Below are 5,923 nucleotides of genomic sequence, written 5' to 3' on the forward strand. Positions count from 1 at the left end.
CCCCTTTCCCGCCCTCCTTCAGCCGCCGGGGCAACGAACAAGAGGACCGCGCCGTGAGGCAGAAAGCGTTGGCGCCAGGCGCGGGCTGCACCGCCCCCTCAGACCCGCTTCCCCCTCCCCCCACAAGCAGTTTGAAATGGGAGCGCTGTCTTTTATTTAAACGGAGACGCCTCGCAACCACGCCCACTCGGGGGCAGGGCTTTCGCTTTACAGAACCAACCAGAGAGGAGCTTCTCTTTCCCGCCCTTTGCTTCAGTGTTCCTCACAAGAGAAACTATGTAGCCACGCCCCTTTACATTCTTTTATCTTGCTGTGGGCTGAGGGGTTTTCGCTAGGAGAGGGAAGGAGGTTGAAAATGGTGGGAGAGAGGGTTGCCAAGTCTAGGTTGGGAAATTCTTGGAGATTTTGGGGGTGAAACTTGGGGAGGGAAGAGGAAGAAAGGGGCCTCAGTGAGGTATGCCATAGAGTTTACCCTTCAGAGCAGCCATTTTCTCCAGGGGAACTGGCTCTGTTGCATGGAGATCAGTTGTAATTCGAAGAGATCTCCAGCTACTACCTGGAGGCTGACAGCCCTAGTGGGAGAGCAGAGCCCCCCCTCAAGAAACCTGTCAGTGTGCTGTGGTCTGGTCAGTGTGGCAAGTCTTTTATACTGGGGTGACTATCGTCAGCCTTTGCCTGAAGCTGTGTACATGTTATAGTGAACATGGGTGCACATCTTGTGTTTACATGTTTGTAGGAAAGAGATGCTTTATAAATAAGACTTGGAACCAGTAACTGGGAATGTGTAAGGTTTAAATCGTACATTCCACTGAATTTATGTATATTTACGTACATTTATTTAAATCATTTATGCCGTGCCTTATCCAAGCAAACTAAAGGCAGCTAACAAAACAGCAAAAACACAAATATCAAAAGCATACAGCAAGTTAAAACTAATGCGCAATTAAAACACACAGTTAAAGGCCAATACACACAGTTAAAAGGAAGCCAAAACCTGGTCACCCTCTGCTTTTAAAATGAGTTGATACTTATTTAAGACATTTGGAAAATTATAATCATTTGGATCTAAATTGATTGTGACATTAAACATTTGGTTTTTTACCATCAAGTCACAGACGACTTATGGCAAGTTGTGACCCCACGGGATTTTCAAGGCAAAACAAGAAACAAAGGTGGTTTGCTATCACTTGCTTCTGTGCAGTGATACAGGCATTCCTGGCAGGGCGAGGTCTCCTGTACAAATACTGATACGTTATATATTGAGGTCTGACTCTTTTCAGTACGTGATATTCCCATGTTGGACAGACAGCTAAGTTGCTCTTCCTTGATAGTTCCCGCCCAGGAGGCTTACAATTATGAGGGCCAATTTATACAATTATTTTAGAAGCAGTTTTCACATTTTTTTCTTGTTAAACACAGGTGATGTGGTATGCCTGAAAATGTCCATATCCTGAAAAATAGTACTATTCTAATCTATTTTAATCTGTTCAACCAAGACACTCTGAAGGTCAGTAATGCCAAAACAGTGTGCCAGATGTGAAAGACATTTTGGTGCAAGTTACCTGCCAGGTGGGGGCGGGGGGGAGGGGATCTTTGCAAGAAGGGCTCAAGGGCTTCTTGGTAGTCAGCTTAAGAAAGGGGAAGAATGGAATAGGAACCTTTTTGTCAACAAATAATGGCAGTGTGTGGCTTGAGCTGTAATAACAAGCAGGAACTGCAAATAAGGTAAGGTCAGTACTTGAACACATGTTTAGCAAAGAACAGGTCATCTTTATTACCTGTGGCCTTCAGCTTCTCTCTGCTAGGTAATATCTGTTGGGTGCAGAACACCACAGCTCAGTCAGGAGTTAGGAAGAGCATGCATATCACTCCCGTTCTGCATTCACTCCATTGACTATGCATCAGTTACCAGGCTCAATTCAAAGTATTACCTATCACATACAAAGCCCTTCATGGCCTTGGTCCCTTAAATCAGGGGAATGCTTCTCTCCCTATGCTCCACCACAGCAGCTTTGCTATTCTGAACAGGGCTTTCTGAAGATGTCACCCTATTAATGGGCAAAATCAACAGCTGCCCATACACATGCATTCCACCTGGTGAAATGGCCTGCCTGAATTAGGTCAGGAAAGCTCCCACTCTTCTGGCTAGCTGCAAACTGTGCAAAACTGATTTATTCAGGAGGGCCTTCTTACACAGATCAAAGGTCTGTGCTGTGATGGTTACTGAACCATTTCTTTGAACTTCCAAAGATATGCTTTGATAATGGGATAGGGACTGTAGACTATACTACTGTGCACCATCTATAACTGTCATTTATTATGTTGTGTCAAACGGCTAAGGTTTTGTTTCAACATTATTTCAGCTCTGTATCAGATTTTTTGCTTGTTTTCAAATTTCTGCAACCTGTACCCTACTGTATTTTTTACTGAAAGTCCTGTTAATTGTATTGAATTACACTATGTAATTTGGCTGGAGTCTCAGAGAGAAAGACAAGCTGTAAATAACACAAATAAATAAAATAATTAAATGGTGAGGCAGAGAAGGGACTTCATATATTGTCCCTCCACATATACCATTTTTGTGATTTCAAATGGCTTGGTGGGGGTGCTATTTATCTTGTTGGAGGGGGGTTGCACATGGGAGCAGATTCATATTTTCTGAAATATCCTCAAGGGATATTATCAGACCAGGGGATTTTAGTCCTCCTTACTGATGCTGAAAATGTTGATTGAAGAGAATCAGAAAAATGTGAACAGTTTAAACATTGAATTATGTTGTGGCCCCACTAGAGGTCAGATGGACACCAGTACTCTTCAGTGGTAAGTAGAGACACACTCAAACTCAGTGTGCTCATGAAAGCTCCTTTTCTTGCCATGAACAGGTTTCCATGTGAGAGCATTTCCCTTCTCCTGCCCGCTCTGCCCCTTGAAAACCTGAGCAGTGTTTCTGCCATGGGTCAGTTCCTTCAATCCCAGCCAGGTCTGGTTATCTTACCTTGCCCAAGGCCCCAGCTCTCTCCTCTAGGTTCTCTTCCTCCCTTCTTTGTGCACGCTCAGCCTTTCTCAGCCATTTCCTCCCGTTGGTGTGCTCAACACCTGATTTTTGTGTGTGAGGCTTTCCTGCAGTTGCCGGGTCCCCTTACCCTCCTGACAGGAGGGGAGGGGCCCCAGTGCTTACATTCTAGACATTCCTGGCACGGTCTTTGCATAATGATGCCTCTTCCAGGGAGTGACGTTACTGCACAAGGAGGGACATATGCGCACTTCCCAGTGTCCCAATTTGGGCCCCAAAAAGGCCCGGTTTGGCCCATTTGGGGCTCAAATTAGCCCGCTATGAAGTGCAGGAGCTCTGGGGCAGCACGATGATGTCAGTGATGTTGTCTTGCCAGCCTCAGGAGGACCGTTCCCTGTGTTCCCCCACTCCTGGCCAGGTAAGTGGTGGCAGAGGGCAAGAGGTGGGAGCGGGGGATTCCCTGCCCCACAAGGTGAATGGGTTCCCTAGGCTTTCCTGTTCAGGTGGCACACCCCAGTTCTACTAGAAGCCATCCTGGGTCCAGCCCCACCATGTCCTGGAACAACTGCTGCCTTTAGCTTTCTTCATCCTCTGCTGCCACCTCTGTGCCCCACTTGGATATACAATATCTCACCAGTGCCTCTTTGAGTTAAGCAAGTTACTTTATATGAGAGCAGGAAGGTAAAGGAAACTGGGTTTTTGTAGATAGTTTCTGTATCTAAAAATTTATTTTTAAACATTCATAAACTTGGGTTGAGGATGGATGAGTGGTTCTATACATTTTTGTAATAATTTAGTTTCAAAACAAATTTTTGAACACTTTTCCAAAAAAATTGTTTCAAAACAAATTTGACAATGCATCAATAATTCAAATAATAAACAGAAATAGTATAATAAGAGCTATTATTATTATTATAAACACAATAAAAACTCCTGTGTTAATAACTATTAATAAAGATAAGCACCAATAAAATCCCGAATCTTTACGGATTGTGACCGTTTCGGGTATTTTTTCCGAATTGGATTCCTGAACCGCACATGCCTAATCCTCAGTATAACCTTTGCTTAGCTTGCAGGAACATTTTCTGCTCCTTTACAAGGGTGGCGGATATCATAATAATTGGCAGCCCAATCCTAATAAGGGCACGGAAAGTGAACAGGAACCGAACTAAGGCTTGCGAGGGCGCATCTAGCCCGTACGCCCGCGTAAGTGGCCTTCCGCCCGCGCTGGGACGTGGCGCTGGCCCGCCGGCGGGCCAGCACCGGTGCAAGCCACAGGCGCCCGGGCGGCGGCGCAGAAGTGGCGTAGAGCCCTACGCCGACGCAGGGGGGGGCGGGGAGCAAGGCGGGGTCAGAGTTAGTCTGCTCCCTAAGCTCCTCCAGAAGCGGGAACGCCCACAGCGGCGCAAAAAAGCTACGCCACGGAAAAAGAAGGCGTAGCCCATAGGCGTCCATGGAACGGCGAAAAATCAGCCCCCTCTCTGAGCGCCTCGCCCCGCCCCTATGGCCCGAAGGAGCATAGGATGAGAACTATCCCGGGGACCAATCAGCATGCGCGCCCGGCGTGGACGAGCCCCCCTCTCTGCACCCAATCACCTGCGACCGCGCCCTACAAAACATCCGGCCAGCGCCACCCAAACCCCCAGGTAAGTGAGCACTCGGCCGGAGGCTCTGCCCGTCTGCTGAGTGGCATTGCCCCTTTGAAAACCGAAACGGGCTGAGGGCATTCACATTGGCAGGCGCAGAATGCACTCCGGGGACTTTGCGAAAAACTGGGGGAACTTCGCATAAAGGGGAAGAGGTGCAAATGTCTGCCTAACTCTCTTTCTACCGTGATAGAAAGAATGACTCCACAGCTAACTGATGCATGCTAGTTGCTTCTAACTAAGCACAAACAAACTAACCCTTCCGTGGCAGAAGGGAATGACACTTTGCAAATTAACCGCATGCTCTCCCGTTTCCTTGCAGGTGCCCTGACTCTGGCGCTCCCACCTGGTGATGACCGACGGAGCGCTGACAGGTAAGGAGGAGGTGGGGGGGGCATTCCGCAGATTAGCGCAAACCGCCCATTCACCTGAACCCACCCGCTCACTTGCCGCTTTGGGTGAGGCCCAGCAGGGGTGGGGGGCAACCATGGCCGCCCCTGGCTGCCTCAGAGGCAGGCGCCTCGAAAACCACATGTGGCCAGGTGTTTGTTGTGACCAGCTCATTCTCTCCCTTAAAGGTAAAGGCTTGCCAAGGCCGAGTGCATCCTCACCAGACCGTCATGCATCAGCTGCTGCCCTCGACCATGTGCAACCCCCCCCGGATGGCGGAGTGTGGGGCTTGCCTTGCCAGTGGAATGAGGCAAAGCCCACACGTGTCTTTTTCCCCCACAGGCACATCCAGGGCATGGCTGCTCCCCCGCGCCCCGCCCTCCCCAAACATCTCTGACGGACGGACGGCTGCAGCCCAGGAAGCACCGTCGCGCCGCGGCCTGCATCCCAGCCCCGCCCCTCCGAGCGGGAAGGAGGGCTGTGTGGAATGCTCCAGCTCCCTCGCCAGCCTAAACGCAAGCCCGCTCTTTCCAGTGCAATAAAACGAGATGTACAACAACTGTTTTCTGTGTCTGCGAGTCTGACTTCGTCCTCCGCCCCTCCCCCAACACTCCCGTCACATCTCCCCACCTGCACATTGCCACAAATGTATCCGACACACCCCGTCTTGCCTCCCCGCCCCCTCCCTCCCTCCTCCCCCCCTCCTCCTCTGTATTTGACCAGTGTCTGTACCACCCATCTGCCGAAGAGAACTTGATTCTCAGAAGCCTGTGCCACAATAAAATTGGATAGTTGTAAAGGTGCTACGGGACCCTTTTTGAATTCGCTACCACAGGCTAACACGGCTAACCCCCCTGTATCTATGGCCAGGTAG

At 49.2% G+C, this 5,923-nt stretch overlaps 1 long non-coding RNA gene across 1 annotated transcript; it reads left to right on the forward strand.

Annotated features, from left to right (window-relative positions):
* Window positions 1-4,419: 4,419 nt before the first annotated feature.
* On the forward strand, window positions 4,420-5,452 carry LOC129335051 (uncharacterized). The gene is made up of 3 exons (XR_008597565.1): window positions 4,420-4,659; window positions 4,982-5,033; window positions 5,392-5,452. It is a non-coding gene; the product is annotated as an uncharacterized LOC129335051 (long non-coding RNA).
* Window positions 5,453-5,923: the final 471 nt, after the last annotated feature.

This window comes from Eublepharis macularius, chromosome 8, assembly GCF_028583425.1.
Source record: "Eublepharis macularius isolate TG4126 chromosome 8, MPM_Emac_v1.0, whole genome shotgun sequence".
Taxonomy (NCBI): Eukaryota; Metazoa; Chordata; class Lepidosauria; order Squamata; family Eublepharidae; genus Eublepharis; species Eublepharis macularius.